We start from the raw sequence: 23,044 nt of genomic DNA, 5'->3' as shown, positions 1-23,044 counted from the left end.
GCTGTTAATACAGGATCTAGGAATCACAAAAGGTGATGTCACAGATGACCCTTTTGCCCCTGAATTCAGAAGAATTTTGGCAAACCCTCATTAGATGCTTCAATGCAAACTATAGCGCCAACGTGTGTTCATTGCAGCAAATGTACGAGCGCATTTCCTGAAAAAATCCCAGGATGTTTGAGTCTAAAAAGACCCAGCGCACAAATTTCTCATTCTTAAGAAAGATTGCGATATGGTAGAATACATATTGTCAAACATTATTATAACCCCCCGCCCAAACCTGTTGTAAGCAATAGTTAATTTCCTGAAGAACAATCCCCTTTCAAATGTCTCTTTTTTTTGGAGAATTTATCCTTTCCATACGTACTCGCATGGCTTCAGTGGCTCAATCGGTCAGCGAGCCGTACTTATAAAGCAGTAACTGTTGAGCAATGTCGAGGTTGTGAGTTCAACCCTCACCTGGAGCATTCTTTTCTTGTCTTTCTTTAGTATTTTTGACTACTGAAGTAGTTGAATCGGTTCATGATTTGGTGGCGATTGCTTCACTCTTATGAGGAAAAAATTTTTTTTTGATTTTTTACCTTTGCTATCCAGCCCCAGTGGCCTAATGGATAAGGCACTGGCCTCCTAAGCCAGGGAGTGTGGGGTCGAGTCCCATCTGGGGTGCTTGTGGATTTCCCTTTCCAACAGCATCTCATGGAATGTTGATGGTGCAGGTGAAAACTGTTCTACTGGACGATTGTCTTGTTTTCTCGTGACTTAGTTCTTGCAAACCTCTGCCATTTAGAGCGATCCTTTCTATGTACTGAGAGAAGTGTTAACACGCAACAGTATCGACTTTGTGTGGCGGAAAAGCCTAGCATCTTAATTGTTTTCATCTTCACTAATGCCCCGAATACCACAGAGTATATTTTCTAAGATATGGATATGCTTTCAACCACACAATGTTTGCAAATCTCAAAATATAAAAGAATAAGTGAAAAAAGTGAACCATTTTTGGAACATTTTTGACAATGGTTTTCCATATCATGTTCTTTATTAAAAAACAAAATGAGTAATCTTTGAATTTTCACCCTGGCCACTGGAGCTATTTTGGACTCGTACATCCTGTCGTTCTCGAGCAGTTTCACCTTAATGTCAGAGGTAGGGTTACAAAGACTGACAACACCTCTGTACGCAGCTGTTAATACAGGATGTTAATTAAGGGAATAGAAGAATCCAGGATATCTATAAACAGAAAGATAGTGAGGAAACACTTAGTTAACCTAAATGAATTCAAGTCTCCAGGTCCAGATGAATTACACCCCAGAGTACTGAAGGAGATAACAGAAGAAATTTTTGAACCCCTCTCCATAATCTTTGAAAATTCTTGGAGAACAGGAGAAGTGCCAGAAGACTGGAGAAGAGCAAATGTTGTTCCTATCTTCAAAAAGGGGAAGAAGGTGGACCCAGGCAACTATAGGCCGGTGAGTCTGACTTCTATACCAGGAAAGATCTTTGAACAAATTGTTAAACAACATGTATGTCAATACCTGGATAAGAATGAAGTGATTAAACAGAGTCAGCATGGGTTTCTAACTAATAAGTCATGTCAGACTAACTTAATTTCCTTCTATGACGGTATCACTGATTGGGTGGATCAAGGAAATGCTGTAGATATAATATATCTTGACTTCAGCAAAGCATTTGACAAAGTCTCTCATACAATCCTTATTGAAAAAATGACTAAGTATGGAATGGACAAGGCAACTGTTAGGTGGATTCATAACTGGCTTAGTGATCGGACCCAAAGAGTGGTCGTAAATGGCTGCACATCCAGTTGGAAGAATGTCTCAAGTGGGGTACCACAGGGCTCTGTCCTGGGCCCTGTATTGTTCAACATCTTTATCAACGATTTAGATGAAGGAATTGAGGGTAAACTGATTAAATTTGCTGATGACACAAAGCTAGGAGGGATAGCTAATACTAGAGAAGAGAGAGAGAGGATTCAAAAAGATTTAAATAAACTGGAGAAGTGGGCAGCAACTAACAGAATGGTTTTTAACAGGGAGAAATGCAAAGTACTACATCTGGGCAATAAAAATGAAAAAAGCATATATAGAATGGGAGGAATAGGGCTAAGTGACAGCACATGTGAAAAAGACTTGGGTATACTAATAGATCACAGATTGAATATGAGTCAACAGTGTGATGCAGCAGCAAAAAAGGCAAATGCAATTCTAGGATGTATTAACAGAAGCATACAGTCTAGATCACGTGAAGTCATTATTTCCCTCTACTCCTCTTTGGTCAGACCTCATCTGGAATATTGTGTCCAGTTTTGGGCACCACATTTTAAAAAAGACATCAACAAACTGGAGCAAGTTCAGAAAAGAGCGACCAGAATGGTGACCGGTCTGCAAACCCTGTCTTATGAGGAAAGGTTGCAGGATTTGGGAATGTTTAGTTTGCAAAAGAGAAGACTGAGAGGAGACTTAATAGCTGTCTACAAATATCTAAAGGGCTGTCACATTGTAGAAGGATCAACTTTATTCTCATTTGCACAAGGAAAGACTAGAAGCAATGGGATGAAACTGAATGGGAAGAGACACAGATTAGATATTAGAAAAAACTTTTTGACAGATAGAGTGATCAATGAGTGGAACAGGCTGCCACGAGAATTGGTGAGTTCTCCTTCAATGGAAGTCTTCAAACAGAGGCTGGACAGACATCTGACTGGGATGATTTAGCGAATCCTGCTTTGAGCAGGGGGTTGGACCAGATGGCCCAGGAGGTCCCTTCCAAATCTACGATTCTATGATTCTATGATTCTATGATCTAGGAATCACAAAAGGTGATGTCACAGATGACCCTTTTGCCCCTGAATTCAGAAGAATTTTGGCAAACCCTCATTAGATGCTTCAATGCAAACTATAGCGTCAACGTGTGTTCATTGCAGCAAATGTACGAGCGCATTTCCTGAAAAAATCCCAGGATGTTTGAGTCTAAAAAGACCCAGCGCACAAATTTCTCATTTTTAAGAAAGATTGCGATATGGTAGAATACATATTGTCAAACATTATTATAACCCCCCGCCCAAACCTGTTGTAAGCAATAGTTAATTTCCTGAAGAACAATCCCCTTTCAAATGTCTCTTTTTTTTGGAGAATTTATCCTTTCCATCCGTACCCGCATGGCTCCAGTGGCGCAATCGGTCAGCGCGCGGTACTTATAAAGCAGTAACTGTTGAGCAATGTCGAGGTTGTGAGTTCGACCCTCACCTGGAGCATTCTGTTCTTGTCTTTCTTTAGTATTTTTGACTACTGAAGTAGTTGAATCGGTTCATGATTTGGTGGCGATTGCTTCACTCTTATGAGGAAAAAATTTTTTTTTGATTTTTTACCTTTGCTATCCAGCCCCAGTGGCCTAATGGATAAGGCACTGGCCTCCTAAGCCAGGGAGTGTGGGTTCGAGTCCCATCTGGGGTGCTTGTGGATTTCCCTTTCCAACAGCATCTCATGGAATGTTGATGGTGCAGGTGAAAACTCTTCTACTGGACGATTGTCTTGTTTTCTCGTGACTTAGTTCTTGCAAACCTCTGCCATTTAGAGCGATCCTTTCTATGTACTGAGAGAAGTGTTAACACGCAACAGTATCGAATTTTGTGTGGCGGAAAAGCCTAGCATCTTAATTGTTTTCATCTTCACTAATGCCCCGAATACCACAGAGTATATTTTCTAAGATATGGATATGCTTTCAACCACACAATGTTTGCAAATCTCAAAATATAAAAGAATAAGTGAAAAAAGTGAACCATTTTTGGAACATTTTTGACAATGGTTTTCCATATCATGTTCTTTATTAAAAAACAAAATGAGTAATCTTTCAATTTTCACCCTGGCCACTGGAGCTATTTTGGACTCGTACATCCTGTCGTTCTCGAGCAGTTTCACCTTAATGTCAGAGGTAGGGTTACAAAGACTGACAACACCTCTGTACGCAGCTGTTAATACAGGATCTAGGAATCACAAAAGGTGATGTCACAGATGACCCTTTTGCCCCTGAATTCAGAAGAATTTTGGCAAACCCTCATTAGATGCTTCAATCCAAACTATAGCGTCAACGTGTGTTCATTGCAGCAAATGTACGAGCGCATTTCCTGAAAAAATCCCAGGATGTTTGAGTCTAAAAAGACCCAGCGCACAAATTTCTCATTTTTAAGAAAGATTGCGATATGGTAGAATACATATTGTCAAACATTATTATAACCCCCCGCCCAAAGCTGAGGAAAAAAAATTTTTTTGATTTTTTACCTTTGCTATCCAGCCCAAGTGGCCTAATGGATAAGGCACTGGCCTCCTAAGCTAGGAATTGTGGGTTCGAGTCCCATCTGGGGTGCTTGTGGATTTCCCTTTCCAACAGCATCTCATGGAATGTTCATGGTGCAGGTGAAAACTGTTCTACTGGACGATTGTCTTGTTTTCTCGTGACTTAGTTCTTGCAAACCTCTGTCATTTAGAGCGATCCTTTCTATGTACTGAGAGAAATGTTAAAACGCAACTTTATAGACTTTGTGTGGCGGAAAAGCCTAGCATCTTAATTGTTTTCATCTTCACTAATGCCCCGAATACCACAGAGTATATTTTCTAAGATATGGATATGCTTTCAACCACACAATGTTTGCAAATCTCAAAATATAAAAGAATAAGTGAAAAAAGTGAACCATTTTTGGAACATTTTTGACAATGGTTTTCCATATCATGTTCTTTGTTAAAAAACAAAATGAGTAATCTTTCAATTTTCACCCTGGCCACTGGAGCTATTTTGGACTCGTACATCCTGTCGTTCTCGAGCAGTTTCACCTTAATGTCAGAGGTAGGGTTACAAAGACTGACAACACCTCTGTACGCAGCTGTTAATACAGGATCTAGGAATCACAAAAGGTGATGTCACAGATGACCCTTTTGCCCCTGAATTCAGAAGAATTTTGGCAAACCCTCATTAGATGCTTCAATGCAAACTATAGCGTCAACGTGTGTTCATTGCAGCAAATGTACGAGCGCATTTCCTGAAAAAATCCCAGGATGTTTGAGTCTAAAAAGACCCAGCGCACAAATTTCTCATTTTTAAGAAAGATTGCGATATGGTAGAATACATATTGTCAAACATTATTATAACCCCCCGCCCAAACCTGTTGTAAGCAATAGTTAATTTCCTGAAGAACAATCCCCTTTCAAATGTCTCTTTTTTTTGGAGAATTTATCCTTTCCATCCGTACCCGCATGGCTCCAGTGGCGCAATCGGGCAGCGCGCAGTACTTATAAAGCAGTAACTGTTGAGCAATGCCGAGGTTGTGAGTTCGACCCTCACCAAGAGCATTCTTTTCTTGTCTTTCTTTAGTATTTTTGACTACTGAAGTAGTTGAATCGGTTCATTATTTGGTGGCGATTGCTTCACTCTTATGAGGAAAAAATTTTTTTTTCATTTTTTACCGTTGCTATCCAGCCCCAGTGGCCTAATGGATAAGGCACTGGCCTCCTAAGCCAGGGATTGTGGGTTCGAGTCCCATCTGGGGTGCTTGTGGATTTCCATTTCCAACAGCATCTCATGGAATGTTCATGGTGCAGGTGAAAACTGTTCTACTGGACGATTGTCTTGTTTTCTCGTGACTTTGTTCTTGCAAACCTCTGCCATTTAGAGCGATCCTTTCTATGTACTGAGAGAAGTGTTAACACGCAACAGTATCGACTTTGTGTGGCGGAAAAGCCTAGCATCTTAATTGTTTTCATCTTCACTAATGCCCCGAATACCACAGAGTATATTTTCTAAGATATGGATATGCTTTCAACCACACAATGTTTGCAAATCTCAAAATATAAAAGAATAAGTGAAAAAAGTGAACCATTTTTGGAACATTTTTGACAATGGTTTTCCATATCATGTTCTTTATTAAAAAACAAAATGAGTAATCTTTCAATTTTCACCCTGGCCACTGGAGCTATTTTGGACTCGTACATCCTGTCGTTCTCGAGCAGTTTCACCTTAATGTCAGAGGTAGGGTTACAAAGACTGACAAAACCTCTGTACGCCGCTGTTAATACAGGATCTAGGAATCACAAAAGGTGATGTCACAGATGACCCTTTTGCCCCTGAATTCAGAAGAATTTTGGCAAACCCTCATTAGATGCTTCAATGCAAACTATAACGTCAACGTGTGTTCATTGCAGCAAATGTACGAGCGCATTTCCTGAAAAAATCCCAGGATGTTTGAGTCTAAAAAGACCCAGCGCACAAATTTCTCATTTTTAAGAAAGATTGCGATATGGTAGAATACATATTGTCAAACATTATTATAACCCCCCGCCCAAACCTGTTGTAAGCAATAGTTAATTTCCTGAAGAACAATCCCCTTTCAAATGTCTCTTTTTTTTGGAGAATTTATCCTTTCCATCCGTACCCGCATGGCTCCAGTGGCGCAATCGGTCAGCGCGCGGTACTTATAAAGCAGTAACTGTTGAGCAATGTCGAGGTTGTGAGTTCGACCCTCACCTGGAGCATTCTGTTCTTGTCTTTCTTTAGTATTTTTGACTACTGAAGTAGTTGAATCGGTTCATGATTTGGTGGCGATTGCTTCACTCTTATGAGGAAAAAATTTTTTTTTGATTTTTTACCTTTGCTATCCAGCCCCAGTGGCCTAATGGATAAGGCACTGGCCTCCTAAGCCAGGGAGTGTGGGTTCGAGTCCCATCTGGGGTGCTTGTGGATTTCCCTTTCCAACAGCATCTCATGGAATGTTGATGGTGCAGGTGAAAACTCTTCTACTGGACGATTGTCTTGTTTTCTCGTGACTTAGTTCTTGCAAACCTCTGCCATTTAGAGCGATCCTTTCTATGTACTGAGAGAAGTGTTAACACGCAACAGTATCGACTTTGTGTGGCGGAAAAGCCTAGCATCTTAATTGTTTTCATCTTCACTAATGCCCTGAATACCACAGAGTATATTTTCTAAGATATGGATATGCTTTCAACCACACAATGTTTGCAAATCTCAAAATATAAAAGAATAAGTGAAAAAAGTGAACCATTTTTGGAACATTTTTGACAATGGTTTTCCATATCATGTTCTTTATTAAAAAACAAAATGAGTAATCTTTCAATTTTCACCCTGGCCACTGGAGCTATTTTGGACTCGTACATCTTGTCGTTCTCGAGCAGTTTCACCTTAATGTCAGAGGTAGGGTTACAAAGACTGACAACACCTCTGTACGCAGCTGTTAATACAGGATCTAGGAATCACAAAAGGTGATGTCACAGATGACCCTTTTGCCCCTGAATTCAGAAGAATTTTGGCAAACCCTCATTAGATGCTTCAATGCAAACTATAGCGTCAACGTGTGTTCATTGCAGCAATTGTACGAGCGCATTTCCTGAAAAAATCCCAGGATGTTTGAGTCTAAAAAGACCCAGCGCACAAATTTCTCATTTTTAAGAAAGATTGCGATATGGTAGAATACATATTGTCAAACATTATTATAACCCCCCGCCCAAACCTGTTGTAAGCAATAGTTAATTTCCTGAAGAACAATCCCCTTTCAAATGTCTCTTTTTTTTGGAGAATTTATCCTTTCCATCCGTACCCACATGGCTCCAGTGGCGCAACCTGTCAGCGCGCGGTGCTTATAAAGCAGTAACTGTTGAGCAATGCCGAGGTTGTGAGTTCGACCCTCACCTGGAGCATTCTTTTCTTGTCTTTCTTTAGTATTTTTGACTACTGAAGTTGTTGAATCTGTTCATGATTTGGTGGCGATTGCTTCACTCTTATGAGGAAAAAAAATTTTTTTGATTTTTTACTTTTGCTATCCAGCCCCAGTGGCCTAATGGATAAGGCACTGGCCTCCTAAGCCAGGGATTGTGGGTTTGAGTGCCATCTGGGGTGCTTGTGGATTTCAATTTCCAACAGCATCTCATGGAATGTTGATGGTGCAGGTGAAGACTGTTCTACTGGACGATTGTCTTGTTTTCTCGTGACTTAGTTCTTGCAAACCTCTGCCATTTAGAGCGATCCTTTCTATCTACTGAGAGAAGTGTTAACACACAACAGTATCGACTTTGTGTGGCGGAAAAGCCTAGCATCTTAATTGTTTTCATCTTCATTAATGCCCCGAATACCACAGAGTATATTTTCTAAGATATGGATATGCTTTCAACCACACAATGTTTGCAAATCTCAAAATATAAAAGAATAAGTGAAAAAAGTGAACCATTTTTGGAACATTTTTGACAATGGTTTTCCATATCATGTTCTTTATTAAAAAACAAAATGAGTAATCTTTCAATTTTCACCCTGGCCACTGGAGCTATTTTGGACTCGTACATCCTGTCGTTCTCGAGCATTTTCACCTTAATGTCAGAGGTAGGGTTACAAAGACTGACAAGACCTCTGTACGCAGCTGTTAACACAGGATCTAGGAATCACAAAAGGTGATGTCACAGATTTCCTCGTTAGCGCAGTAGGTAGCGCGTCAGTCTCATAATCTGAAGGTCGTGAGTTCGATCCTCACACGGGGCAGCGGGCTCCTCTTTTCCGAAGAGATTTTGTCAAAAACTTAGAACTTTCCCGTTCAGTTCTAACACGTTTCTGATAAGTAAGAATTTGCGAACCCAAATGACAGACAGGACACATGGGTTGTTGATTCTCTTGACACGTTTGCTGTAAAAGGGGCTAGTTGAGATTGATTTGAGCTATGAAACCAAATTAAATCTTGTGCCAAAGTTCATCACAACGAACGGACCAAAAGATGGCGTTCAGAATTTTCGACAGCTTAACGCAAATTCTACCTGAAATACTTTTGTCTGAAAAACACCTTTGTCTTTGAATGTTGGTGGCAGTACAGAAAAAGTACATTCCCATACCGGGAGTTGAACCCAGGCCACCTGGGTGAGAACCAGGAATCCTAACCGCTAGACCATATGGGAAGAGATGTGCTGTCGTATCAGTGACAATGTGAAAAAAAATAAGTTTTCTACTTGGTACAAGCAACTTCTGCAGTTCTATTTGCGCAGCTTGCCTCGTTAACACAGTTGTAAGCAAATCAGTCTCATAAGCTGAAAGATGAACGTTCGATTCTTAGACGGGGTACTGGTCCCTCGTTTTCTCAATCGATTCTGTCTCCATCTTGGCTACAGGGCCACAGATTTTTCCGATTCAGTACCAAAACATAACCAATTTAGTTCCTAAACTGTTTTCACGTACAAGGCACGGGGCAGCTTTCGAATGTGTGTACTAGTTCCAAAGGAGTGTCACTCCCATAGCAGGAAGTAAACCAGTCGACCAGGGATACTAGGTCCTATCCACTTTTCCACGTGGGACAAGTTATACACTAAGCAGCAGATAAATTTAAAAAAAAAAAAAAAAAAAAGAAGTTTTTGCTTTGATTAAATAGCTTTTACATCACAAAAGAAAAAAGTTGCCACATGAGCATGGTACTTAGCACGTCAGTTGGTAATCTGAAGTTCATGAGGTTTTTTCCTCACACGTGGAACTATTCTCCCCCCTTTTCTTGGGATATTGTGTCACCCACTCAGAACTTTCTCACTGAAACGTTTCCGATTCGAAAGGAAACAGGAGCCTTAGTGACAGACAGAACCCATGGATTGTTGAGTCCCTTGATGCTTTGGAGTAATAAGGTGTAGTTGAGAATGGTTTAAGCTATGAAACAAAATGAAATCTTGTGCTAAAGGTCAGTAAGAGCCACAAATACCCTGATGTTCAGCATTTTTGGAACATTTTTGACAATGGTTTTCCATATCATGTTCTTTATTAAAAAACAAAATGAGTAATCTTTCAATTTTCACCCTGGCCACTGGAGCTATTTTGGACTCGTACATCCAGTCGTTCTCGAGCAGTTTCACCTTAATGTCAGAGGTAGGGTTACAAAGACTGACAACACCTCTGTACGCAGCTGTTAATACAGGATCTAGGAATCACAAAAGGTGATGTCACAGATGACCCTTTTGCCCCTGAATTCAGAAGAATTTTGGCAAACCCTCATTAGATGCTTCAATGCAAACTATAGCGCCAACGTGTGTTCATTGCAGCAAATGTACGAGCGCATTTCCTGAAAAAATCCCAGGATGTTTGAGTCTAAAAAGACCCAGCGCACAAATTTCTCATTCTTAAGAAAGATTGCGATATGGTAGAATACATATTGTCAAACATTATTATAACCCCCCGCCCAAACCTGTTGTAAGCAATAGTTAATTTCCTGAAGAACAATCCCCTTTCAAATGTCTCTTTTTTTTGGAGAATTTATCCTTTCCATACGTACTCGCATGGCTTCAGTGGCTCAATCGGTCAGCGAGCCGTACTTATAAAGCAGTAACTGTTGAGCAATGTCGAGGTTGTGAGTTCAACCCTCACCTGGAGCATTCTTTTCTTGTCTTTCTTTAGTATTTTTGACTACTGAAGTAGTTGAATCGGTTCATGATTTGGTGGCGATTGCTTCACTCTTATGAGGAAAAAATTTTTTTTTGATTTTTTACCGTTGCTATCCAGCCCCAGTGGCCTAATGGATAAGGCACTGGCCTCCTAAGCCAGGGAGTGTGGGGTCGAGTCCCATCTGGGGTGCTTGTGGATTTCCCTTTCCAACAGCATCTCATGGAATGTTGATGGTGCAGGTGAAAACTGTTCTACTGGACGATTGTCTTGTTTTCTCGTGACTTAGTTCTTGCAAACCTCTGCCATTTAGAGCGATCCTTTCTATGTACTGAGAGAAGTGTTAACACGCAACAGTATCGACTTTGTGTGGCGGAAAAGCCTAGCATCTTAATTGTTTTCATCTTCACTAATGCCCCGAATACCACAGAGTATATTTTCTAAGATATGGATATGCTTTCAACCACACAATGTTTGCAAATCTCAAAATATAAAAGAATAAGTGAAAAAAGTGAACCATTTTTGGAACATTTTTGACAATGGTTTTCCATATCATGTTCTTTATTAAAAAACAAAATGAGTAATCTTTGAATTTTCACCCTGGCCACTGGAGCTATTTTGGACTCGTACATCCTGTCGTTCTCGAGCAGTTTCACCTTAATGTCAGAGGTAGGGTTACAAAGACTGACAACACCTCTGTACGCAGCTGTTAATACAGGATGTTAATTAAGGGAATAGAAGAATCCAGGATATCTATAAACAGAAAGATAGTGAGGAAACACTTAGTTAACCTAAATGAATTCAAGTCTCCAGGTCCAGATGAATTACACCCCAGAGTACTGAAGGAGATAACAGAAGAAATTTTTGAACCCCTCTCCATAATCTTTGAAAATTCTTGGAGAACAGGAGAAGTGCCAGAAGACTGGAGAAGAGCAAATGTTGTTCCTATCTTCAAAAAGGGGAAGAAGGTGGACCCAGGCAACTATAGGCCGGTGAGTCTGACTTCTATACCAGGAAAGATCTTTGAACAAATTGTTAAACAACATGTATGTCAATACCTGGATAAGAATGAAGTGATTAAACAGAGTCAGCATGGGTTTCTAACTAATAAGTCATGTCAGACTAACTTAATTTCCTTCTATGACGGTATCACTGATTGGGTGGATCAAGGAAATTCTGTAGATATAGTATATCTTGACTTCAGCAAAGCATTTGACAAAGTCTCTCATACAATCCTTATTGAAAAAATGACTAAGTATGGAATGGACAAGGCAACTGTTAGGTGGATTCATAACTGGCTTAGTGATCGGACCCAAAGAGTGGTCGTAAATGGCTGCACATCCAGTTGGAAGAATGTCTCAAGTGGGGTACCACAGGGCTCTGTCCTGGGCCCTGTATTGTTCAACATCTTTATCAATGATTTAGATGAAGGAATTGAGGGTAAACTGATTAAATTTGCTGATGACACAAAGCTAGGAGGGATAGCTAATACTAGAGAAGAGAGAGAGAGGATTCAAAAAGATTTAAATAAACTGGAGAAGTGGGCAGCAACTAACAGAATGGTTTTTAACAGGGAGAAATGCAAAGTACTACATCTGGGCAATAAAAATGAAAAAAGCATATATAGAATGGGAGGAATAGGGCTAAGTGACAGCACATGTGAAAAAGACTTGGGTATACTAATAGATCACAGATTGAATATGAGTCAACAGTGTGATGCAGCAGCAAAAAAGGCAAATGCAATTCTAGGATGTATTAACAGAAGCATACAGTCTAGATCACGTGAAGTCATTATTTCCCTCTACTCCTCTTTGGTCAGACCTCATCTGGAATATTGTGTCCAGTTTTGGGCACCACATTTTAAAAAAGACATCAACAAACTGGAGCAAGTTCAGAAAAGAGCGACCAGAATGGTGACCGGTCTGCAAACCCTGTCTTATGAGGAAAGGTTGCAGGATTTGGGAATGTTTAGTTTGCAAAAGAGAAGACTGAGAGGAGACTTAATAGCTGTCTACAAATATCTAAAGGGCTGTCACATTGTAGAAGGATCAACTTTATTCTCATTTGCACAAGGAAAGACTAGAAGCAATGGGATGAAACTGAATGGGAAGAGACACAGATTAGATATTAGAAAAAACTTTTTGACAGATAGAGTGATCAATGAGTGGAACAGGCTGCCACGAGAATTGGTGAGTTCTCCTTCAATGGAAGTCTTCAAACAGAGGCTGGACAGACATCTGACTGGGATGATTTAGCGAATCCTGCTTTGAGCAGGGGGTTGGACCAGATGGCCCAGGAGGTCCCTTCCAAATCTACGATTCTATGATTCTATGATTCTATGATCTAGGAATCACAAAAGGTGATGTCACAGATGACCCTTTTGCCCCTGAATTCAGAAGAATTTTGGCAAACCCTCATTAGATGCTTCAATGCAAACTATAGCGTCAACGTGTGTTCATTGCAGCAAATGTACGAGCGCATTTCCTGAAAAAATCCCAGGATGTTTGAGTCTAAAAAGACCCAGCGCACAAATTTCTCATTTTTAAGAAAGATTGCGATATGGTAGAATACATATTGTCAAACATTATTATAACCCCCCGCCCAAACCTGTTGTAAGCAATAGTTAATTTCCTGAAGAACAATCCCCTTTCAAATGTCTCTTTTTTTTGGAGAATTTATCCTTTCCATCCGTACCCGCATGGCTCCAGTGGCGCAATCGGTCAGCGCGCGGTACTTATAAAGCAGTAACTGTTGAGCAATGTCGAGGTTGTGAGTTCGACCCTCACCTGGAGCATTCTGTTCTTGTCTTTCTTTAGTATTTTTGACTACTGAAGTAGTTGAATCGGTTCATGATTTGGTGGCGATTGCTTCACTCTTATGAGGAAAAAATTTTTTTTTGATTTTTTACCTTTGCTATCCAGCCCCAGTGGCCTAATGGATAAGGCACTGGCCTCCTAAGCCAGGGAGTGTGGGTTCGAGTCCCATCTGGGGTGCTTGTGGATTTCCCTTTCCAACAGCATCTCATGGAATGTTGATGGTGCAGGTGAAAACTGTTCTACTGGACGATTGTCTTGTTTTCTCGTGACTTAGTTCTTGCAAACCTCTGTCATTTAGAGCGATCCTTTCTATGTACTGAGAGAAATGTTAAAACGCAACTGTATAGACTTTGTGTGGCGGAAAAGCCTAGCATCTTAATTGTTTTCATCTTCACTAATGCCACGAATACCACAGAGTATATTTTCTAAGATATGGATATGCTTTCAACCACACAATGTTTGCAAATCTCAAAATATAAAAGAATAAGTGAAAAAAGTGAACCATTTTTGGAACATTTTTGACAATGGTTTTCCATATCATGTTCTTTGTTAAAAAACAAAATGATTAATCTTTCAATTTTCACCCTGGCCACTGGAGCTATTTTGGACTCGTACATCCTGTCGTTCTCGAGCAGTTTCACCTTAATGTCAGTGGTAGGGTTACAAAGACTGACAACACCTCTGTACGCAGCTGTTAATACAGGATCTAGGAATCACAAAAGGTGATGTCACAGATGACCCTTTTGCCCCTGAATTCAGAAGAATTTTGGCAAACCCTCATTAGATGCTTCAATGCAAACTATAGCGTCAACGTGTGTTCATTGCAGCAATTGTACGAGCGCATTTCCTGAAAAAATCCCAGGATGTTTGAGTCTAAAAAGACCCAGCGCACAAATTTCTCATTTTTAAGAAAGATTGCGATATGGTAGAATACATATTGTCAAACATTATTATAACCCCCCGCCCAAACCTGTTGTAAGCAATAGTTAATTTCCTGAAGAACAATCCCCTTTCAAATGTCTCTTTTTTTTGGAGAATTTATCCTTTCCATCCATACTCGCATGGGTCCAGTGGCGCAATCGGTCAGCGCGCAGTACTTATAAAGCAGTAACTGTTGAGCAATGCCGAGGTTGTGAGTTCGACCCTCATCACGAGCATTCTTTTCTTGTCTTTCTTTAGTATTTTTGACTACTGAAGTAGTTGAATCGGTTCATGATTTGGTGGCGATTGCTTCACTCTTATGAGGAAAAAATTTTTTTTTGATTTTTTACCGTTGCTATCCAGCCCCAGTGGCCTAATGGATAAGGCACTGGCCTCCTAAGCCAGGGATTGTGGGTTCGAGTCCCATCTGGGTTGCTTGTGGATTTCCCTTTCCAACAGCATCTCATGGAATGTTGATGGTGCAGGTGAAAACTGTTCTACTGGACGATTGTCTTGTTTTCTCGTGACTTAGTTCTTGCAAACCTCTGCCATTTAGAGCGATCCTTTATATGTACTGAGAGAAGTGTTAACACGCAACAGTATCGACTTTGTGTGGCGGAAAAGCCTAGCATCTTAATTGTTTTCATCTTCACTAATGCCCCGAATACCACAGAGTATATTTTCTAAGATATGGATATGCTTTCAACCACACAATGTTTGCAAATCTCAAAATATAAAAGAATAAGTGAAAAAAGTGAACCATTTTTGGAACATTTTTGACAATGGTTTTCCATATCATGTTCTTTATTAAAAAACAAAATGAGTAATCTTTCAATTTTCACCCTGGCCACTGGAGCTATTTTGGACTCGTACATCCTGTCGTTCTCGAGCAGTTTCACCTTAATGTCAGAGGTAGGGTTACAAAGACTGACAACACCTCTGTACGCCGCTGTTAATACAGGATCTAGGAATCACAAAAGGTGATGTTACAGATGACCCTTTTGCCCCTGAATTCAGAAGAATTTTGGCAAACCCTCATTAGATGCTTCAATGCAAACTATAACGTCAACGTGTGTTCATTGCAGCAAATGTACGAGCGCATTTCCTGAAAAAATCCCAGGATGTTTGAGTCTAAAAAGACCCAGCGCACAAATTTCTCATTTTTAAGAAAGATTGCGATATGGTAGAATACATATTGTCAAACATTATTATAACCCCCCGCCCAAACCTGTTGTAAGCAATAGTTAATTTCCTGAAGAACAATCCCCTTTCAAATGTCTCTTTTTTTTGGAGAATTTATCCTTTCCATCCGTACCCGCATGGCTCCAGTGGCGCAATCGGTCAGCGCGTGGTACTTATAAAGCAGTAACTGTTGAGCAATGCCGAGGTTGTGAGTTCGACCCTCACCTGGAGCATTCTTGTCTTTCTTTAGTATTTTTGACTACTGAAGTAGTTGAATCGGTTCATTATTTGGTGGCGATTGCTTCACTCTTATGAGGAAAAAATTTTTTTTTGATTTTTTACCGTTGCTATCCAGCCCCAGTGGCCTAATGGATAAGGCACTGGCCTCCTAAGCCAGGGATTGTGGGTTCGAGTCCCATCTGGGGTGCTTGTGGATTTCCTTTTCCAACAGCATCTCATGGAATGTTGATGGTGCAGGTGAAAACTGTTCTACTGGACGATTGTCTTGTTTTCTCGTGACTTAGTTCTTGCAAACCTCTGCCATTTAGAGCGATCCTTTCTATGTACTGAGAGAAGTGTTAACACGCAACAGTATCGACTTTGTGTGGCGGAAAAGCCTAGCATCTTAATTGTTTTCATCTTCACTAATGCCCCGAATACCACAGAGTATATTTTCTAAGATATGGATATGCTTTCAACCACACAATGTTTGCAAATCTCAAAATATAAAAGAATAAGTGAAAAAAGTGAACCATTTTTGGAACATTTTTGACAATGGTTTTCCATATCATGTTCTTTATTAAAAAACAAAATGAGTAATCTTTCAATTTTCACCCTGGCCACTGGAGCTATTTTGGACTCGTACATCCTGTCGTTCTCGAGCAGTTTCACCTTAATGTCAGAGGTAGGGTTACAAAGACTGACAACACCTCTGTACGCAGCTGTTAATACAGGATCTAGGAATCACAAAAGGTGATGTCACAGATGACCCTTTTGCCCCTGAATTCAGAAGAATTTTGGCAAACCCTCATTAGATGCTTCAATGCAAACTATAGCGTCAACGTGTGTTCATTGCAGCAAATGTACGAGCGCATTTCCTGAAAAAATCCCAGGATGTTTGAGTCTAAAAAAAACCAGCGCACAAATTTCTCATTTTTAAGAAAGATTGCGATATGGTAGAATACATATTGTCAAACATTATTACAACCCCCCGCCCAAACCTGTTGTAAGCAATAATTAATTTCCTGAAGAACAATCCCCTTTCAAATGTCTCTTTTTTTTGGAGAATTTATCCTTTCCATCCATACCCGCATGGCTCCAGTGGCGCAATCGGTCAGCGCGCGGTACTTATAAAGCAGTAACTGTTGAGCAATGCCGAGGTTGTGAGTTAGACCCTCACCTGGAGCATTCTTTTCTTGTCTTTCTTTAGTATTTTTGACTACTGAAGTAGTTGAATCGGTTCATGATTTGGTGGCGATTGCTTCACTCTTATGAGGAAAAAAATTTTTTTTGATTTTTTACCGTTGCTATCCAGCCCCAGTGGCCTAATGGATAAGGCACTGGCCTCCTAAGCCAGGGATTGTGGGTTCGAGTCCCATCTGGGGTGCTTGTGGATTTCCTTTTCCAACAGCATCTCATGGAATGTTGATGGTGCAGGTGAAAACTGTTCTACTGGACGATTGTCTTGTTTTCTCGTGACTTAGTTCTTGCAAACCTCTGCCATTTAGAGCGATCCTTTCTATGTACTGAGAGAAGTGTTAACACGCAACAGTATCGACTTTGTGTGGCGGAAAAGCCTAGCATCTTAATTGTTTTCATCTTCACTAATGCCCCGAATACCACAGAGTATATTTTCTAAGATATGGATATGCTTTCAACCACACAATGTTTGCAAATCTCAAAATATAAAAGAATAAGTGAAAAAAGTGAACCATTTTTGGAACATTTTTGACAATGGTTTTCCATATCATGTTCTTTATTAAAAAACAAAATGAGTAATCTTTCAATTTTCACCCTGGCCACTGGAGCTATTTTGGACTCAAACATCCTGTCATTCTCGAGCAGTTTCACCTTAATGTCAGAGGTAGGGTTACAAAGACTGACAACACCTCTGTACGCAGCTGTTAATACAGGATCTAGGAATCACAAAAGGTGATGTCACAGATGACCCTTTTGCCCCTGAATTCAGAAGAATTTTGGCAAACCCTCATTAGATGCTTCAATGCAAACTATAGCGTCAACGTGTGTTCATTGCAGCAAATGTACGAGCGCATTTCCTGAAAAAATCCCAGGATGTTTGAGTCTAAAAAGACCCAGCGCACAAATTTCTCATTTTTAAGAAAGATTGCGATATGGTAGAATACATATTGTCAAACATTATTATAACCCCCCGCCCAAACCTGTTGTAAGCAATAGTTAATTTCCTGAAGAACAATCCCCTTTCAAATGTCTCTTTTTTTTGGAGAATTTATCCTTTCTATCCGTACCCGCATGGCTCCAGTGGCGCAATCGGTCAGCGCGCGGTACTTATAAAGCAGTAACTGTTGAGCAATGTCGAGGTTGTGAGTTCGACCCTCACCTGGAGCATTCTTTTCTTGTCTTTCTTTAGTATTTTTGACTACTGAAGTAGTTGAATGGGTTCATGATTTGGTGGCGATTGCTTCCCTCTTATGAGGAAAAAATTTTTTTTTGATTTTTTTATCTTTGCTATCCAGCCCCAGTGGCCTAATGGATAAGGCACTGGCCTCCTAAGCCAGGGAGTGTGGGTTCGAGTCCCATCTGGGGTGCTTGTGGATTTCCCTTTCCAACAGCATCTCATGGAATGTTGATGGTGCAGGTGAAAACTCTTCCACTGGACGATTGTCTTGTTTTCTCGTGACTTAGTTCTTGCAAACCTCTGCCATTTAGAGCGATCCTTTCTATGTACTGAGAGAAGTGTTAACACGCAACAGTATCGACTTTGTGTGGCGGAAAAGCCTAGCATCTTAATTGTTTTCATCTTCACTAATGCCCTGAATACCACAGAGTATATTTTCTAAGATATGGATATGCTTTCAACCACACAATGTTTGCAAATCTCAAAATATAAAAGAATAAGTGAAAAAAGTGAACCATTTTTGGAACATTTTTGACAATGGTTTTCCATATCATGTTCTTTATTAAAAAACAAAATGAGTAATCTTTCAATTTTCACCCTGGCCACTGGAGCTATTTTGGACTCGTACATCTTGTCATTCTCGAGCAGTTTCACCTTAATCTCAGAGGTAGGGTTACAAAGACTGACAACACCTCTGTACGCAGCTGTTAATACAGGATCTAGGAATCACAAAAGGTGATGTCACAGATGACCCTTTTGCCCCTGAATTCAGAAGAATTTTGGCAAACCCTCATTAGATGCTTCAATGCAAACTATAGCGTCAACGTGTGTTCATTGCAGCAAATGTACGAGCGCATTTCCTGAAAAAATCCCAGGATGTTTGAGTCTAAAAAGACCCAGCGCACAAATTTCTCATTTTTTAGAAAGATTGCGATATGGTAGAATACATATTGTCAAACATTATTATAACCCCCCGCCCAAACCTGTTGTAAGCAATAGTTAATTTCCTGAAGAACAATCCCCTTTCAAATGTCTCTTTTTTTTGGAGAATTTATCCTTTCCATCCGTACCCGCATGGCTCCAGTGGCGCAATCGGTCAGCGCGCGGTACTTATAAAGCAGTAACTGTTGAGCAATGCCGAGGTTGTGAGTTCAACCCTCACCTGGAGCATTCTTTTCTTGTCTTTGTTTAGTATTTTTGACTACTGAAGTACTTGAATCGGTTCATGATTTGGTGGCGATTGCTTCACTCTTATGAGGAAAAAATTTTTTTTTGATTTTTTACCTTTGCTATCCAGCCCAAGTGGCCTAATGGATAAGGCACTGGCCTCCTAAGCTAGGAATTGTGGATTCGAGTCCCATCTGGGGTGCTTGTGGATTTCCCTTTCCAACAGCATCTCATGGAATGTTGATGGTGCAGGTGAAAACTGTTCTACTGGACGATTGTCTTGTTTTCTCGTGACTTAGTTCTTGCAAACCTCTGTCATTTAGAGCGATCCTTTCTATGTACTGAGAGAAATGTTAAAACGCAACTGTATAGACTTTGTGTGGCGGAAAAGCCTAGCATCTTAATTGTTTTCATCTTCACTAATGCCACGAATACCACAGAGTATATTTTCTAAGATATGGATATGCTTTCAACCACACAATGTTTGCAAATCTCAAAATATAAAAGAATAAGTGAAAAAAGTGAACCATTTTTGGAACATTTTTGACAATGGTTTTCCATATCATGTTCTTTGTTAAAAAACAAAATGATTAATCTTTCAATTTTCACCCTGGCCACTGGAGCTATTTTGGACTCGTACATCCTGTCGTTCTCGAGCAGTTTCACCTTAATGTCAGTGGTAGGGTTACAAAGACTGACAACACCTCTGTACGCAGCTGTTAATACAGGATCTAGGAATCACAAAAGGTGATGTCACAGATGACCCTTTTGCCCCTGAATTCAGAAGAATTTTGGCAAACCCTCATTAGATGCTTCAATGCAAACTATAGCGTCAACGTGTGTTCATTGCAGCAAATGTACGAGCGCATTTCCTGAAAAAATCCCAGGATGTTTGAGTCTAAAAAGACCCAGCGCACAAATTTCTCATTTTTAAGAAAGATTGCGATATGGTAGAATACATATTGTCAAACATTATTATAACCCCCCGCCCAAACCTGTTGTAAGCAATAGTTAATTTCCTGAAGAACAATCCCCTTTCAAATGTCTCTTTTTTTTGGAGAATTTATCCTTTCCATCCATACTCACATGGGTCCAGTGGCGCAATCGGTCAGCGCGCGGTACTTATAAAGCAGTAACTGTTGAGCAATGCCGAGGTTGTGAGTTCGACCCTCATCACGAGCATTCTTTTCTTGTCTTTCTTTAGTATTTTTGACTACTGAAGTAGTTGAATCGGTTCATGATTTGGTGGCGATTGCTTCACTCTTATGAGGAAAAAATTTTTTTTTGATTTTTTACCGTTGCTATCCAGCCCCAGTGGCCTAATGGATAAGGCACTGGCCTCCTAAGCCAGGGATTGTGGGTTCGAGTCCCATCTGGGTTGCTTGTGGATTTCCCTTTCCAACAGCATCTCATGGAATGTTGATGGTGCAGGTGAAAACTGTTCTACTGGACGATTGTCTTGTTTTCTCGTGACTTAGTTCTTGCAAACCTCTGCCATTTAGAGCGATCCTTTATATGTACTGAGAGAAGTGTTAACACGCAACAGTATCGACTTTGTGTGGCGGAAAAGCCTAGCATCTTAATTGTTTTCATCTTCACTAATGCCCCGAATACCACAGAGTATATTTTCTAAGATATGGATATGCTTTCAACCACACAATGTTTGCAAATCTCAAAATATAAAAGAATAAGTGAAAAAAGTGAACCATTTTTGGAACATTTTTGACAATGGTTTTCCATATCATGTTCTTTATTAAAAAACAAAATGAGTAATCTTTCAATTTTCACCCTGGCCACTGGAGCTATTTTGGACTCGTACATCCTGTCGTTCTCGAGCAGTTTCACCTTAATGTCAGAGGTAGGGTTACAAAGACTGACAACACCTCTGTACGCCGCTGTTAATACAGGATCTAGGAATCACAAAAGGTGATGTTACAGATGACCCTTTTGCCCCTGAATTCAGAAGAATTTTGGCAAACCCTCATTAGATGCTTCAATGCAAACTATAACGTCAACGTGTGTTCATTGCAGCAAATGTACGAGCGCATTTCCTGAAAAAATCCCAGGATGTTTGAGTCTAAAAAGACCCAGCGCACAAATTTCTCATTTTTAAGAAAGATTGCGATATGGTAGAATACATATTGTCAAACATTATTATAACCCCCCGCCCAAACCTGTTGTAAGCAATAGTTAATTTCCTGAAGAACAATCCCCTTTCAAATGTCTCTTTTTTTTGGAGAATTTATCCTTTCCATCCGTACCCGCATGGCTCCAGTGGCGCAATCGGTCAGCGCGTGGTACTTATAAAGCAGTAACTGTTGAGCAATGTCGAGGTTGTGAGTTCGACCCTCACCTGGAGCATTCTTGTCTTTCTTTAGTATTTTTGACTACTGAAGTAGTTGAATCGGTTCATTATTTGGTGGCGATTGCTTCACTCTTATGAGGAAAAAAATTTTTTTTGATTTTTTACCGTTGCTATCCATCCCCAGTGGCCTAATGGATAAGGCACTGGCCTCCTAAGCCAGGGATTGTGGGTTCGAGTCCCATCTGGGGTGCTTGTGGATTTCCTTTTCCAACAGCATCTCATGGAATGTTGATGGTGCAGGTGAAAACTGTTCTACTGGACGATTGTCTTGTTTTCTCGTGACTTAGTTCTTGCAAACCTCTGCCATTTAGAGCGATCCTTTCTATGTACTGAGAGAAGTGTTAACACGCAACAGTATCGACTTTGTGTGGCGGAAAAGCCTAGCATCTTAATTGTTTTCATCTTCACTAATGCCCCGAATACCACAGAGTATATTTTCTAAGATATGGATATGCTTTCAACCACACAATGTTTGCAAATCTCAAAATATAAAAGAATAAGTGAAAAAAGTGAACCATTTTTGGAACATTTTTGACAATGGTTTTCCATATCATGTTCTTTATTAAAAAACAAAATGAGTAATCTTTCAATTTTCACCCTGGCCACTGGAGCTATTTTGGACTCGTACATCCTGTCGTTCTCGAGCAGTTTCACCTTAATGTCAGAGGTAGGGTTACAAAGACTGACAACACCTCTGTACGCAGCTGTTAATACAGGATCTAGGAATCACAAAAGGTGATGTCACAGATGACCCTTTTGCCCCTGAATTCAGAAGAATTTTGGCAAACCCTCATTAGATGCTTCAATGCAAACTATAGCGTCAACGTGTGTTCATTGCAGCAAATGTACGAGCGCATTTCCTGAAAAAATCCCAGGATGTTTGAGTCTAAAAAGACACAGCGCACAAATTTCTCATTTTTAAGAAAGATTGCGATATGGTAGAATACATATTGTCAAACATTATTATAACCCCCCGCCCAAACCTGTTGTAAGCAATAGTTAATTTCCTGAAGAACAATCCCCTTTCAAATGTCTCTTTTTTTTGGAGAATTTATCCTTTCCATCCGTACCCGCATGGCTCCAGTGGAGCAATCGGTCAGCGCGCGGTACTTATAAAGCAGTAACTGTTGAGCAATGTCGAGGTTGTGAGTTCGACCCTCACCTGGAGCATTCTTTTCTTGTCTTTCTTTAGTATTTTTGACTACTGAAGTAGTTGAATCGGTTCATGATTTGGTGGCGATTGCTTCCCTCTTATGAGGAAAAAATTTTTTTTTGATTTTTTACCTTTGCTATCCAGCCCCAGTGGCCTAATGGATAAGGCACTGGCCTCCTAAGCCAGGGAGTGTGGGTTCGAGTCCCATCTGGGGTGCTTGTGGATTTCCCTTTCCAACAGCATCTCATGGAATGTTGATGGTGCAGGTGAAAACTCTTCTACTGGACGATTGTCTTGTTTTCTCGTGACTTAGTTCTTGCAAACCTCTGCCATTTAGAGCGATCCTTTCTATGTACTGAGAGAAGTGTTAACACGCAACAGTATCGACTTTGTGTGGCGGAAAAGCCTAGCATCTTAATTGTTTTCATCTT

The 23,044-nt window shown here is 40.2% G+C and overlaps 24 non-coding genes across 24 annotated transcripts; 23 read left to right on the top strand and 1 right to left on the bottom strand.

Annotated features, from left to right (window-relative positions):
- The first annotated feature begins 593 nt into the window (after positions 1–593).
- Positions 594–666, top strand: TRNAR-CCU (transfer RNA arginine (anticodon CCU)). Its single transcript has one exon. It is a non-coding gene; the product is annotated as a tRNA-Arg (tRNA).
- A 2,509-nt stretch (positions 667–3,175) lies between these two features.
- Positions 3,176–3,268, top strand: TRNAI-UAU (transfer RNA isoleucine (anticodon UAU)). The gene is given in 2 exon segments: positions 3,176–3,213; positions 3,233–3,268. It is a non-coding gene; the product is annotated as a tRNA-Ile (tRNA).
- A 126-nt stretch (positions 3,269–3,394) lies between these two features.
- Positions 3,395–3,467, top strand: TRNAR-CCU (transfer RNA arginine (anticodon CCU)). The gene has a single exon. It is a non-coding gene; the product is annotated as a tRNA-Arg (tRNA).
- Positions 3,468–5,483: 2,016 nt separating this feature from the next.
- On the top strand, positions 5,484–5,556 carry TRNAR-CCU (transfer RNA arginine (anticodon CCU)). Its single transcript has one exon. It is a non-coding gene; the product is annotated as a tRNA-Arg (tRNA).
- An 887-nt stretch (positions 5,557–6,443) lies between these two features.
- On the top strand, positions 6,444–6,536 carry TRNAI-UAU (transfer RNA isoleucine (anticodon UAU)). Its single transcript is given in 2 exon segments — positions 6,444–6,481; positions 6,501–6,536. It is a non-coding gene; the product is annotated as a tRNA-Ile (tRNA).
- Positions 6,537–6,662: 126 nt separating this feature from the next.
- On the top strand, positions 6,663–6,735 carry TRNAR-CCU (transfer RNA arginine (anticodon CCU)). Its single transcript has one exon. It is a non-coding gene; the product is annotated as a tRNA-Arg (tRNA).
- A 1,739-nt stretch (positions 6,736–8,474) lies between these two features.
- TRNAM-CAU (transfer RNA methionine (anticodon CAU)) lies at positions 8,475–8,547 on the top strand. The gene has a single exon. It is a non-coding gene; the product is annotated as a tRNA-Met (tRNA).
- Positions 8,548–8,882: 335 nt separating this feature from the next.
- On the bottom strand, positions 8,883–8,954 carry TRNAE-CUC (transfer RNA glutamic acid (anticodon CUC)). Its single transcript has one exon. It is a non-coding gene; the product is annotated as a tRNA-Glu (tRNA).
- Positions 8,955–10,532: 1,578 nt separating this feature from the next.
- TRNAR-CCU (transfer RNA arginine (anticodon CCU)) lies at positions 10,533–10,605 on the top strand. Its single transcript has one exon. It is a non-coding gene; the product is annotated as a tRNA-Arg (tRNA).
- Positions 10,606–13,114: 2,509 nt separating this feature from the next.
- On the top strand, positions 13,115–13,207 carry TRNAI-UAU (transfer RNA isoleucine (anticodon UAU)). Its single transcript is given in 2 exon segments — positions 13,115–13,152; positions 13,172–13,207. It is a non-coding gene; the product is annotated as a tRNA-Ile (tRNA).
- A 126-nt stretch (positions 13,208–13,333) lies between these two features.
- On the top strand, positions 13,334–13,406 carry TRNAR-CCU (transfer RNA arginine (anticodon CCU)). The gene has a single exon. It is a non-coding gene; the product is annotated as a tRNA-Arg (tRNA).
- A 1,106-nt stretch (positions 13,407–14,512) lies between these two features.
- TRNAR-CCU (transfer RNA arginine (anticodon CCU)) lies at positions 14,513–14,587 on the top strand. Its single transcript has one exon. It is a non-coding gene; the product is annotated as a tRNA-Arg (tRNA).
- An 885-nt stretch (positions 14,588–15,472) lies between these two features.
- On the top strand, positions 15,473–15,565 carry TRNAI-UAU (transfer RNA isoleucine (anticodon UAU)). The gene is given in 2 exon segments: positions 15,473–15,510; positions 15,530–15,565. It is a non-coding gene; the product is annotated as a tRNA-Ile (tRNA).
- A 121-nt stretch (positions 15,566–15,686) lies between these two features.
- On the top strand, positions 15,687–15,759 carry TRNAR-CCU (transfer RNA arginine (anticodon CCU)). Its single transcript has one exon. It is a non-coding gene; the product is annotated as a tRNA-Arg (tRNA).
- Positions 15,760–16,646: 887 nt separating this feature from the next.
- TRNAI-UAU (transfer RNA isoleucine (anticodon UAU)) lies at positions 16,647–16,739 on the top strand. Its single transcript is given in 2 exon segments — positions 16,647–16,684; positions 16,704–16,739. It is a non-coding gene; the product is annotated as a tRNA-Ile (tRNA).
- A 126-nt stretch (positions 16,740–16,865) lies between these two features.
- On the top strand, positions 16,866–16,938 carry TRNAR-CCU (transfer RNA arginine (anticodon CCU)). The gene has a single exon. It is a non-coding gene; the product is annotated as a tRNA-Arg (tRNA).
- Positions 16,939–17,825: 887 nt separating this feature from the next.
- Positions 17,826–17,918, top strand: TRNAI-UAU (transfer RNA isoleucine (anticodon UAU)). Its single transcript is given in 2 exon segments — positions 17,826–17,863; positions 17,883–17,918. It is a non-coding gene; the product is annotated as a tRNA-Ile (tRNA).
- A 127-nt stretch (positions 17,919–18,045) lies between these two features.
- On the top strand, positions 18,046–18,118 carry TRNAR-CCU (transfer RNA arginine (anticodon CCU)). The gene has a single exon. It is a non-coding gene; the product is annotated as a tRNA-Arg (tRNA).
- Positions 18,119–19,005: 887 nt separating this feature from the next.
- TRNAI-UAU (transfer RNA isoleucine (anticodon UAU)) lies at positions 19,006–19,098 on the top strand. The gene is given in 2 exon segments: positions 19,006–19,043; positions 19,063–19,098. It is a non-coding gene; the product is annotated as a tRNA-Ile (tRNA).
- Positions 19,099–20,403: 1,305 nt separating this feature from the next.
- Positions 20,404–20,478, top strand: TRNAR-CCU (transfer RNA arginine (anticodon CCU)). The gene has a single exon. It is a non-coding gene; the product is annotated as a tRNA-Arg (tRNA).
- An 885-nt stretch (positions 20,479–21,363) lies between these two features.
- On the top strand, positions 21,364–21,456 carry TRNAI-UAU (transfer RNA isoleucine (anticodon UAU)). Its single transcript is given in 2 exon segments — positions 21,364–21,401; positions 21,421–21,456. It is a non-coding gene; the product is annotated as a tRNA-Ile (tRNA).
- Positions 21,457–21,577: 121 nt separating this feature from the next.
- Positions 21,578–21,650, top strand: TRNAR-CCU (transfer RNA arginine (anticodon CCU)). The gene has a single exon. It is a non-coding gene; the product is annotated as a tRNA-Arg (tRNA).
- An 887-nt stretch (positions 21,651–22,537) lies between these two features.
- Positions 22,538–22,630, top strand: TRNAI-UAU (transfer RNA isoleucine (anticodon UAU)). Its single transcript is given in 2 exon segments — positions 22,538–22,575; positions 22,595–22,630. It is a non-coding gene; the product is annotated as a tRNA-Ile (tRNA).
- A 126-nt stretch (positions 22,631–22,756) lies between these two features.
- TRNAR-CCU (transfer RNA arginine (anticodon CCU)) lies at positions 22,757–22,829 on the top strand. The gene has a single exon. It is a non-coding gene; the product is annotated as a tRNA-Arg (tRNA).
- Positions 22,830–23,044: the final 215 nt, after the last annotated feature.

Source organism: Dendrobates tinctorius, unplaced genomic scaffold (assembly GCF_039654945.1).
Source record: "Dendrobates tinctorius isolate UK_male_01 unplaced genomic scaffold, ASM3965494v1 ptg000272l, whole genome shotgun sequence".
In the NCBI taxonomy this organism is placed as follows: domain Eukaryota; kingdom Metazoa; phylum Chordata; class Amphibia; order Anura; family Dendrobatidae; genus Dendrobates; species Dendrobates tinctorius.
Note: the sequence above shows the minus strand (reverse complement) of the source record. Positions and strands in the feature narration are given on the sequence as shown.